This window comes from Cebus imitator, unplaced genomic scaffold (assembly GCF_001604975.1).
Source record: "Cebus imitator isolate Cc_AM_T3 unplaced genomic scaffold, Cebus_imitator-1.0 Scaffold240, whole genome shotgun sequence".
In the NCBI taxonomy this organism is placed as follows: domain Eukaryota; kingdom Metazoa; phylum Chordata; class Mammalia; order Primates; family Cebidae; genus Cebus; species Cebus imitator.
In genome coordinates, this window is record NW_016107555.1 from 3,114,377 (window position 1) to 3,127,659 (window position 13,283).

The window sequence follows — 13,283 nt, forward strand, 5'->3', positions numbered from 1 at the left end:
CTGCACAGTCACACCTTAGCAGGCACAGTCCTGCCAGCTTTCTTTTGTCTTCCTCATCTTGGAAGGCTTCACAGGCTTTCTTCTTGATACCGCTCCTAATTGGCTTTGGCTTTAGTGTTTCTTTCTTCCTTTTTTTTTTTTTAAGCACAGAAGATAAAGAAAATCCACAGTAGAAACATAAACAAAGCTTAAGAAACCAAGAATATTTTTAAGCATTTTCCTCCTAGTTAGAATTCCTGCGTTCCTTTTTTAGTGAACAGCTTTTGACATTTTAAATATGTTCCCCCCATCTCCATGACTCTTGCCCCCCACCACAGGCATACCTAAAGATATTGCAGGTTTGTACCAGACCACTGCAATTAAGTGAATATTACAAGAAAGTGAGTCACACAAAACTTTGGTTTCCCAGTGCACACGGAACTTATGTTCACACTATAGTCTACGAAGTGTGCAATAGCATTATGTCTAGAAACAAAATTACATACCTTAATTTAAAAATACTTTATTGCTGAAAAATGTTAATAATGGTCTGAGCCTTTAGCAAGTTGTAATCTTTTTGCTGGTGGAGAGTCTTGCCTCAATGTTGATGGCTGCTGAGTGATTGGAGTGGTGGTCACTGAAGGTTAGGGTGGCTGTGGCAATTTCTTAACATAAGATGACAGTGAAGTTTGATGCATTGATTTACTCTTCCATTAAAAATTATTTATCTGTATCATGAGATGCTATTTGATACTATTTTACCCAGTTTTTAAAAAATTGGTAGTCAGTCCTCTGAATCCCTGCCACTACTTTATCAACTAAGTTGATGTAATATTCTAAACCCTGTGTTGTCATTGTCACATGTTCATAGCATCATCACCGGGAGCAGTTTCCATCTCAAGAAACCACTTTCTTTTCTCATCCATAAGAAGCAACTCCTCATCCATTCAAGTTCTCCCATGAGATTGCAGCATTTCAGTCACTTCTTTAGGCTCCACTTAGAATTCTAGTTCTGTTGCGATTTCCGTCAGACCTCCAGTTACTTCCTCCACTTGTGTCTTGAGTCCCTCAAAGTCATCTATGGAAGTTGGGATCACCTTCTTCTAAGCTGCAGTTAACATTCATATTTTGACCTCCTCCCATGAATCACAAATGTTCTTAAAGGTGCCTTGGTAGATACATTGCTTCAGAAGGTTGTCAACTTACTTTGCTCAGGTTTATCAGGAGAATTACTATGGCAGCTATAACTTCGCAAAATCTATTTGTTAAGTAATGAGAATTGAAAGTTGAAATTATTTCTTGATCCATGGCCAGAAAATGCATGTTGTGTCAACAGTCATGAAAACGATATTAATTTCCCTGTGTATCTCCATTAGAGCTCTAAGGTGACCAGCTATATGGTCAATGAGCCGTAATATTTTGAAAGATATACATTTTTTCTGAATAGTATGTCTTAACAATGGGCTTCAAATACTCATCAAACCATGCTGTACACATATAGGCTTTCAGTTTTTCCTGTTCAGTATGATACTAACTGTAAATCTGTCATATATCAACTTTATTGTGTTGATATATGTTCCATCTATACTCAGTTTTTTAAGGTTTTTTTTTTTAATTGTGAAGGGAAGTTGAATTTTATCAAATGCTTTTCCAGGATCAATTGAAATGATTACTTGCTTTTTGTTCTTCATGTTGTAGATATGATGTTTAACATTGATTGCTTTGCATATGTTGAACCATCCTTGCATCTCTGGGTTAAATCCCACTTAGTCATGATAATATTTTTTGAGGTATTGTTGAATTTGGTTTACTAGTATTTTGTTGAGGATTTTAGGATCAATTCATCAGGGTATTTAAAAAGTGGCAGAGCCAGATGGCTGAATAGAACCCTCCATTTATTGTCCCCCCTGCAGGAACAACCATATTTTAACAACGACACACAAAAACACCATCATAAGAACTAAAACTCAGGTAAGCAATCATAATACCTGGTTTTAGCTTCATATCACTAAAACAGGAACTGAAGAACGTAGGAAAGACAATCTTGAATCATCAATGCCATACTTCCCCTACTGTGGAGAGAATCTGTGTACTTGGAGGAGGGCAAGTACAGGGATTAAGGGACTTGGCATTAAACTCAGTGCTGCCTTGTCATAGAGGAAAGCAAAATCATGCTGAACTCAGCTGATGCCTGCCCCATGGAGGGAATATTGGATAAGCCCTACCCAGAGGGAAATTGCCTATCCCAGCAGCTGAAACTTGAGTTTCTTGGCAAGGCTCACCACTGTGGGCTAAAGGGCTCTAGGGTCCAAGGAAACTTGAAAGGCCATCTAGGACACAAGGGCTACAATTTCTAGGCAAGTCTTAGTACTAGGCTTGGCTTAGAGTAGGTGGACTGGAGTGGCATGTGATCCAAGCAGATACCAGTCAGGCAGCTAAGGGAGTGTTTGTACCTCCCCTCCTCCAACCCCAGGCAGCTCAGCTCACATCAATGAAAGTGACTCCTTCCTTCTCCTCGAAGAAAGGAGAGCAAAGAGTAAAGATAGCATCACTTTTTCATTTTGCAACTCCCCTCCCCCACACCCTGAGACAGAGTCCTCTTCCTCTGTAACCTAGGCTGGAGTGCAATCGCGTGATCTCGGCTTACTGCAACTTCTGCCTCCTGGGTTCAACCAATTCTTCTGCCTCAGCCTCCTGAGTAGCTGGGATTTCAGGCACCCACCACCACACCAGCTAATTTTTGTATTTTTAGTAGAGACAGGGTTTCACCATGTTGGCCAGGCTGGTCTCGAACTTCTAACCTCACGATCCATCCGCCTCAGCCTCCCAAAGTGCAGGGATTACAAGCATGAGCCACTGCACCCGGCCCATTTTGCATCTTTAATACCAGGTCAGCACAACAGGAGAGGACACAGAGCAGAGTCTCAAGACCTATATTTCAGGCCCTAGCTCCTAGGCTACATTTCTAGATATACCCTGGTCTAAAAGGAAACCTGCTTCCCTGAAGGGTATGATTCATACCCTGTCAGGGAAGGATTCATCAGTCCTGGCAGGATTCATCAACTGCTGACTAAAGAGCCCTTGGGCACTGAATAACCAAGAGTGATACCCAGGTAGTATGTCATGGGCCTTGGGTAAGAATGAGATGTGCTGGCTTTAGGTGAGACACAGCATATTCCTAGCTGTGGTGGCTATAGTGAAACACTCCTGCTTGAGAAAACAGAGGAAAAAGCAAAGAAGACTTTGTCTTACCTGAAGCATAGCTTGACTCTAGTGGGGCAGAACACCTAGAGGGCTGGATAATATCCACTGCACTCCAGCCTGGGCGGCAGAGCAAGCCTCAGTCTCAAAAAAAAAAAAAATTAAAAATATGTATTTGTCAGGGATATTGGCTGGTAGTTTTCTATTTTTGATGTATCTTTCTCTTTCTATTTTTGATGTCTTTCATCTGGTATCATGATATGTTGTAATACCAGCCTTGTAGAATGTATTTGAAGTGTTTCCATTTCTTCTATTTTTGGGATCGTTTGAGTAGGATTGGTATTAGTGTTTCTTTTAATGTTTGGTAAAATTAACTATTGAATGCCAGGCTTTATTTGCTGGGAGACTCTTTATTATGGCTTCAATCTCCTTACTTGTTATTGGCTTATTTGGGTTTTGGATTTCTTCATGGTTCAATCTTGGTAAGTTGTATTTGTCTAGGAATTTATCCATTTGTTCTAGGCTTTCCAAATTATTGGCATATAGCTCCTCACTGTAGTCTTTCATGATCTTTTAAATTTCTGTAGTGTTCATTGTCATGTATCTTTTTTCATGTCTGATTTCATTTATTTGCACCTTCTTTCTGTTTTTATTAGGCTAATGGTTTGTCAATTTTGTTTATCCTTCAAGAAATCAACTTTCTTTTGTTGATTTTTTGTATTTTTTTCATTGTCACTTCATTTATATTTGCTCTGAGCTTTCTTATATCTTTATGTCTACTCATTTTGTATTTGGTTTGCTTTTGCTTTTCTAGTTTTTTAAGATACATTATTAGTTTGTTTATTTGTCATTTTTCTACTTTTTTGATATAGGTTTGGTTTTCAATGATTGTCTTATTATTCATTTCTAGTTATAATTTCAATTTTTAGACTGTTTTGTGGCCTAACATATGGCCTATTCTTGAGAATGATCCATGTGCTAAAGAGAAGAATGTGCATTGTACAGCCATTGGATGAAATGTTTTTAAGTATCTGTTTGGTCTATAGTGCATTTGTTTTCTAGTGAAGATTAAGTCTAATTTTTTTGTTGTTATTGATTTTTTGTCTAGAAGATCTCTCCAGTGCTGAAAGTGGGGTGTTGATGTCTCCAGCTATTATCTCTTTAGAGCCAAAGAGAGAGACCCCAATACATGAATAGCTTGGGTGCATACATATTTACAGTTGTGCTATTCTTTTGCTGAATTGACTCCATTATCATTATATAATGACCACCTCTGTCTCTTCTTACAGTTTTTGTCTTGAAATCAGTTTTATCTGAGTATAGCTACTCTTACTTTTTGTTGTTTTCCATTGGCATAAAATATCTTTTTCTATCCATTTATTTTAATTTGATGTGTACTTTTATAGGTAAAGTGTGTTTCTTGTAGACAACAGATTATTGCAGTTTGGTTTTCAAAAATCCATTCAGCCTCCCTCCCTCCCTCTGTTCTTTCCTTCCTTCCTTCTTTCCTTCCTTCCTTCCTTCCTTCCTTCCTTCCTTCCTTCCTTCCTTCCTCCTTCCTTCCTTCCCTTCCTTCCTTTCCTTCCTTCCTTCTTCTTTCTTTCTTTTCTTCCTTCTTTCCTTCCTTCTTCTCTCCTTCCTTCCTTCCTCCCTTCCTCCCTTTCCTACTTTCTTTTTTTCTTTCCTTTCTTTCCTTTCTTTGCAGCTGTAATATATTTTCTTCCTCCTGGGCCTGGCAGGCTAGTAGCAGAATACAGACAAAACCACTGGAACATGTGGGACTGGAATAGCCTGATGTTGGGCTACGTGGGTAGTAACTGTGAATGGGTGGACCAGGGTGTGTAAGGAGTGGAGTCATCCTCCCAGAACTGAGAGAGGGCCCTTGGGGCATGGGAGCAATGCAAGTGTTGATGTTGGCACAGGTACAAGAGTGAGGTTATGGAGTGAGAGTGACATGGGTATGGTGGGGTGGGGTGACTGTTGGCAGAGTATGTTAGCATGTCTTACAGCCAGGGACAACTCAGAGCATGGCATGTTGGGGCATATTTGACCCCAGATGTTAGCTGAGAAGCTGGGTGTCAAGGACTGGAAAAACCAAAGGTCCATGGGTCATCAGGATGCATGAAGATGTGACTGCAAATGGGATCAGCACTGGAAAGGACTGAGGCTCCAAGGTGACTCCCATAGCAAGTGAAAGAGCTATTTTAAGCAAGTGAAGGGGCAGGGCTGGGTCTCCCATTTAGGAATACATTGTCAGCTGCAGCCATTCTTGGATATTCACTTGGATTGGTCTAGTGTCATCTTTGTCGAGAAATTTCAAGTCCTGAAACAAAGCATCCAGCCTGACTAAGCAGTTGATAAAGTTGTTGAAATCCATGTTCCCTCCTTCACCCAAGTAGTGTCAGATGATTGTGTTGCAGAGTTGCTCATTCAGGTGAAACCCTGCTGTCTCAAAGGCCCTGTGAGTTCACTGCTGCAAATGGTTCCTGATCAGTGAACATCAAATTGCTTGTATATTGCCTGTCACCTTTTGATGTTGTTCCACAGGTACTCTAATTCCTCAAAGCCCAGCTTGCCCGTGGTGTCACTATCCATTGTAGCCACCATGCTGTGCCATGTGTCAATGCTAAAACCATGAGTCTTCAATTCAGTCGTATTGATCACAGACTTATTGAGAACATTCATGAGTTCTGCAACCCTGACCTCAATTTCATCCCCAGCCAACTGGGCAAAGAGTCTCTGGAACCGATGGACCTCCTCACTCTTGTTGGCCTCAGTGTTGGAGCAATGTGTGTGTGGAGGCAGGGGCTCAGGGTTGTGCTGTGTAGCCACCTCCCTGATGAAGCTAATGACTCCACCCAGGAAAAACATCGTTGCTTTGCTGCCTCTGCTGAAGAACTGACTGCCGGACCTCTGGATGTCAGGTGGGAAGTGGCAGTGGCAGCAGCAGGAGAGAAGAAGACCTGGATAGGGGCCTGGGGAATGTGCTTGGAGGCCTGATCAGTGGGGCTGGGGACTCTATGGCTTTTGATTAGAGAGTTTTGTCCATTCACATTCAATGTAGTCCTTGATAAGTAAGGACTTAATCTTGCTATTTTATGTGTTTTCTAGTTGTTTTGTGGTCTTCCTTTCTTTTCTGTCTTCCTTTTAATAAAGGTGATTTTCTCTGGTGATATGTTTTAATTTCTTGCTTTTTATGCTTTGTGTATCTGTTGTATGTTTTTTGATTTGAGGTTACAATGAGGTTTGCAAATAATATTTTTAACCCTTATTTTAAACTGATGACAACACTGATTACATAAACAAGTAATAAGCAAGCAAAGAGAAATTAATAAAAATTTATGCTTTAAATTCATCTCCCTGCTTTTCAAATTTTTGTTGTTTCTATTTATATCTTATTATACTGCCTATGTCTTGAAAAGTTGTTATAGTTGTTATTTTAGATTGGTTCATCTCTTAGTCTTTCTACTTAGATATGAGGAGCTTTTACATCACAATTATGGTGCTATAATATTTTTTCCCCATGTCCTTCCTTCCACCAGTGAGTTTCATACCTTCGGATGATTTTTTGATTGCTCATTAATGTCCTTTTCTTTCAGATTGAAGGAATTCCTTTAGCATTTCTTATAAGAAAGGTCTGTTATTGATAAAACCCTTCAATTTTTGTTTGTCTGGTATTCACTGACTTTTATAAATTATAAAATTGACTCATCGAAAAAACTATACATGGGATAATTTTAGAGTATTAAATGCAATGAATCATTTCTCTTGATTGTACATTATTCTAAATACAAACTGAAATTAGTCCATAAAGAGATCTTTGGCTTTTTATGCTTTTTAAAATGGATTTACCCAGTTTCAATTTTCAATAATAATCTCAGAAAACACCCACATGAATTCCTGATGTTAAAATACATTGATTTTGTTGGACTAAGTCCTTTTTTTGTTTCTGTTTTTTAATTTAAATTGAGTGCTTTAGGAATAATATGAAGGAATTTGGGGATAAGATTCTTCCCCAAAATATAAATTATTTCCAATTTTCCAGATAGAATCTGTTAAGAATTTGATCAAAAATAAGATACTAAATTATAAACTCTTGATGGCAGTAGAGCTACAAGCCAATTCTAGAATTCTGATATAGTTTGAAGATGTCTAATTTTATTTTTCTGATCTTTGAATCCCTTCTTCTCATGCCCTAATCTCATTTCCAGTCTCATCTTTCATTTTTACACACCTATTTAGTGCTTCAGTCAGATGGAATAATTCTACAGCACCTTTAGTAAGACCTACACTTTCTAACATGTCTGACTTGGCTTATGCTGGTCTTTCCACTTGCATGGTTCCTTCATCTCTACAAGTACACCTTGTCTAAATTTTAAAAAGACTGGCTATTTTAAGCTTAGGGCTATTTTTAAAGGTCAGACATATTCTCTTCTTGCTCTGAACTCAGAGTACTTGTTCCCATTTATTGGAATCACCACATTTTCTTTTACATTGTAGCTTTTGATATCATTTCTGGCAAACATTATCTCCCTGGCCACATTTATATTTTTACATGTTTATCTCCCTCACCAGAAAGTCATCTTTATAAGGGCAGAGACTACTATATTGAACTATGCGTAAAACAGAATGCAGTGCCTGGCATTTAGTGAATAAACAATAAACACTTAGTGGCTTTAATTTATAGCATTTTTATCCTCAATACAGCCCATAACTGATAAAAAGTTGCTTAAGAAATGCTTGTCCACATCTGAAGTTTCAACTTAAGACTGTTTTCAAAATGTATGTTTTTGCCCTACTCTCTAGCTGTACATAGCCTAGCTGGAATAATGAGTGAACAAATGAATGAATGAAGAGTAGATGCCTAATCTCTTGCTGCCATATACTTTCTAGGTTGATTGCAAGAATGAGCTGTGGATGTTTGCACTGGTAGTGTGTTTGAGTGGCCACTTCATCACAACACCATGAGCACCATCAATCACCAGGCCTGGAAGAAGCTGGGGCATGCTTCTAGGACCTGAACCACCATGATTTATTGATTTTACAGGAGTGGCAGCTAAGGCTGTTCCTCTTTTTTATAACTCAAAATCAAGATTGGAGATAAGAGGATACAAGGCCAAAGAGAATGTTCATAAAACTTGTTTCTAAGTGATATTTGGAAATTGTGAGATAGGATGCTTGTCTTTCCTTAGATAAGGTCTAGCTATGTGGTTGAACTAACAAAGCTAACCAGGGTACTGTCCTCACTTAGACCTGGGGAAGTAGAGAACTCCACTGAGTGTATGAATTTCTTTTTAGCTTAGTTTAAATTGTGTGGGATTTCAGGCTATAACTGAAGATAGTTGAATGCCTCATTACTAAAGATGAGTCCCTGAAGGATGTCTTAAAACTGATTTGAGGTGACAGAGCATGATATTGGTGGTAGAAGATTCAGTAGGAGGTGGGAATCAACCTAGAAATTTGATGTCAATTTTTATGTAAGACTTGATCACAGCCTGTTTCAGTAGTGATTTTTGGTTGTTAAAAGGTGATTGATAATTTATTTTCATTATTTTATTCCTTGAAAAACTCCAGCAGCTTGAGCTTGAACACATTAAGGAAATTTAGGCCCAATGTTGGATCAAGTGATTTTAGGCCAATTAGTACCATGAAATTTGTACCATATCCAGGTTACAATCAGTGCTATAACTTTCTAAGGGTCCCATATATATATATGTATATATTCCTTATTAAATACATTTTCTGTCCTATATAAAGAAAAATAATTACAGTCATCCCTCAGTATACATAGAGACTTGGTTCTAGGAACTCTGTGGGTAATCCATGCAAACTCCTTGCATACCCAAGTCTAGCAGAATTCATGTATACCAAAAGATGGCCTTCCATATATGTGGGTCTCACATTCCTCAAATAATGTATCTTCATACTGTGTTTAGTTGAAAAAAATCCATGTTAAGTGAACTCAAAGTTCAGACCCACGTTGTTCAAAGGTCACTGTAATCAGATTGGAAGTTTCTAAGCACAGAATAACAATGAAATAAAATAAACTACTTTTAAAAACATATACTTCCAGCATATTTTGCTAGAGACTAGATAGTTACATCTTTCAGAGAAAGAATATTTATACTTGAAAAAGTCAAGGAAAAAAATAGACATATTCTTCTAGTAAGACAATAAAAATCTTTATTTTGTCTTTGTCAGGTTGTCACCTTCTTCATTCTTTCACACAGTCTAATAAAAGGTTAATTTTGTAAGAAAGGTCTGGCCCTCAACTGATTCCTGGAATATAACCAATAAGCCCTTAGAACAACCTGCCTTATAAGAATGTTTTGGACATGTCGAGGGCTTGGACTATACCAGATACTTTCTGCTAAAAATGTGATTTATGGTGGAAGTCTTAGGATATGCCTTACCAGTTTGACCTCTGAAGGGTCAGGAGTCTGAGTAAATAAGATCAGCCACATGAGCACTCCTTTCCTAAGTGACTGCCCTCTAATAAAAACACCAGGCACTAAAGTTTGTGTGACCATCCCTAATTGACATGTGTCACACATTGTTAGTGGGAGAATTAGGTAATGTCTGTGCAACTCCCAAGGGAGAACACAAGTGCAAGCCTATGCTTGGTCTCAGACTCTGGTCCATGTCCCTTTTGCTTTTGTTGGTTTCAATTTGTAGCTGTTTAATGTAGTACGTTGTAACTGTGAGCATAAAATTTTTCTGAGTTCCATGTCTCCTAAAGAGTCATTGAGCCTGAGGATGGTGTTGGGGTCTCTTGATCCCACATTGTTATCAAAATGGCATTCACTAGAATGTCTCTGAACCACTGAAACATGGCAAAAGCATGATCAGTAAAGGAAGGATAACTGGTGATTATAAGGTGGTCTTATTGTGCCCTAACTGAATAGTGTTTTAGTTTTCTTGAACTATAGTCTTCAGATAACATTGAATGAGATTCTTGTTAAAACCATCAAAGATATCTGAAATAGATCTATCCAGTTTTGAAAGTATCAGATTTGACCAGATATAAAATACAGGATACTGAAAGGTCTAAAATTGTTCTAATTTCTTTACAGATCTGGGTGAGCCTCTCTGTAAAGCACAGAGAAAAATTCTTTCTTTGATACAGTTTTATAGAGACTGTGATACATGAAGTTACAGATTTGTGTAAGGTCATAGATTTGTCTCAGTCACCATATAAAGCATAGAAAAAAATTCTATCTTTGACTCAGTTTTACAGAGATTGTGAGACATGAGGTCTAAAGAAGGACACTGTACTAGGTAAGTTTCTTTTCTTCTCATAGCCTTTATTTTTTTTTATTTTATTTTTTTGAGACAGAGCCTTGCTCTGTCACCTGGGATCTGTCGCCCAGGCTAGAGTGCAGTCGCATGATCTTGACTCACTGCAACCTCTGCCTCCCGGGTTCAAGTGATTCTCCTGCCTCAGCCTTCTGAGTAGCTAGGATTACAGGCATGTGCCACCACACTTGGCTAATTTTTGTATTTTTAGTAGAGGCAGGGTTTTGTCATATTGGCCAGGCTGGTCTCGAACTCCTGACCTCAAGTGATCCGCCTGCCTCATCCTCCCAAAATGCTGAGAATATAGGCTTGAGCCACTGTGCCTGGCCTTATAGCCTTTAAACCACCTCAGAGACCTTAACCTGGTGTCGAAAATTCAAACTACCTGTTATCACAGATCTCTGGAAATTTCATGAGATTCTACCAATTGGAAATATTATCATTCATGCGTTACCCATTTTTTTTTTTTTTTTTTTTTAGATGGAGTCTCACTCTGTCATCCAGGCTGGACTGCAGTGGCGCAATCTCAGCTCACTACAACCACTGCCTTCTGGGTTCAAGTGATTCTACTGTCTCAGCCTCCTGAGTAGTTGGAACTACAGGCATGTGCCACCACACCCGGCTAATTTTTGTATTTTTGTAGAGATGGGGTTTCACTGTGTTAGCCAAGATGGTCTCAATCTCCTGACCTTGTGATCTGCCTGTCTCGGTTTCCCAAAGTACTGAGATTACAGGCGTGAGCCACAGCGCCCAACCCCTTCCTATTGTTTTATGTTTATAAGAGAAGCTTATTTAACACATCCTATGCCTGAACATACTCCTGAGGGGATGTACAGAAAATAAGTAAGGTATTGGTCGTCAAACAAACTTTACTTTTAATTTGAAACAAATACTATATTGCAAAAAGTTGCACTTGGGCCAAGACTATATTTATTTCCTGGATGCCCTATCTCCCTATTTTAACAGGTAGTTTATGATGACTTTCCATGAACTGGGTACCATGGGCAACTTGAATCCTGATTCCAAGAGTCCTTGAAATGTTTGGGTATTTGTATTTCCCTAGTATATGACTATCTAGTAAATGGCCCCAGGGGTTTCCTAGGAGGAGAATGGGGGAAATCATTATCATGTATTTGTGTCCTGGAGTTGCAGTGTCCTTTTCCTGGGATACTGTCCTCCACTCAGCTCAGTTCAGGGTCTGAAATTAGCTCAGATCAAGGCTATGGATGTGACACTTTATCGGGGCTACCTCTCAACTTCCTGGTTGAGAGGTATTATTTCACTTGATTATTTTCTCCACATCCCATTTAACCCTATGGCTGGTCCACTGCAGTGACCATCTTCAGAATTCTCTCAGTCAGGCCTAGCTGCCTGCCACTCATTACTATAACTGAATCTACTTAGATTCAACAATTAAGGGTCAACACCAGGCCTCTCTGAGTCTGGATCTATCATCCCCCATCAAGGGGTTCAGTTCTGGAAAGGCACACTATCCTTTCCAAATGAGCCTACCACAAAGAGACCACTACTGACTTTACAAGGTTGGCAGAATCCCTCTTATCAGTGCTTAATCTTAATGTTTGGTACACTTGTGCATCTAACACCTTAAAACTGAAATTCAGGGATAGGAAATAGAGGCTACAGCAGCTGAGATTTCAAAGGCCACAAAAAAGTGTATGTCTTAGTCATGAAACAAATAGAAGGGATTGAAAAACCAGGCCAAAATGAAAACAAGAATAGGATGCAAATTTTATGCATTCTAGTATTCAGATTTTAGTCTTAGACCCCTCGTTTAGCTGGCTGATGTAATTCCTAGAAGCAAGAAGCAATTTCATCATCTGATAGTCAATTTCACTATTTTTTATTGTTTTCATTATCAGTGTTGTCTCTTACATTTTATTTCTGAATAGATAAAATAAGATTTCTTTACAAAATTCAAAAGAAGATAGACTATAAAATGAAGAGTATGTGTTCCTTCAACCCCTACATTCACCTGGTTCTTCCCAGAAGGAGCCAATCATAGTAGACTTTCATTCATCTTTCCAGAGATATATGTGCATGCTTATATATAATAATTGCATTTTTTTTCTTGGTGATAAGATATTCTACATTGCTTTACAAACTTTTCTTTTCATTTTACAATATCTCTTCAAGACCATTCTTTACTAGTACAAATAGAGCTTCACTGTCAATTTGTTTACTGGCTATAGAATATTCCAGTTCATACACACACTAAAATTTATCTTACAAATCTTATGTGAAGGACATTCAAGTACATTCTCATATTTTGCCACTAAAAGCAATGACTCAGTGGACCTCTTGTATATAAATGATTTTTCAAAATTATATTTCCTAAAAGTAAACACGGTTTTTCAAAGTGTGTATGCACCTGTTCTATCTAATGTGGGCCAGACACTAATATCCTCTAATAAGCACTTTTTATGTTTAAAATTTTGCTGAATGAGGGCCAGGCGCAGTGGCTCATGTCTGTAATCCCAGCAATTTGGAAGGCCGAGGCTGGTGTATCATTTGAGGTCAGAAGTTTCAGACCAGCCTGGCTAATATAGTAAAATCCCATCTCTACAAAAAATGCAAAAATTAACCAGGTGTGGTGAAATGCACCTATAATCTCAGCTACTAGGGAGGCTGAGACAGGAGAATCTCTTGAACCCAGGAGGTGGAGGTTGCAGTGAGCTGAGATTGCATCACTGCGCTCCAGCCTGGGTGACAGAGTGAGACTTTGTCTCAAAAACAAAAAACTAAAAACAAAAAAAAACTTTGCTGAATGAAAATAAAAAACATACAGA

The 13,283-nt window shown here is 38.6% G+C and overlaps 1 pseudogene; it reads right to left on the reverse strand.

Moving 5' to 3' along the window:
* Positions 1-5,419: 5,419 nt before the first annotated feature.
* On the reverse strand, positions 5,420-6,051 carry LOC108282421 (annotated as a pseudogene).
* Between the last annotated feature and the right edge of the window lie 7,232 nt (positions 6,052-13,283).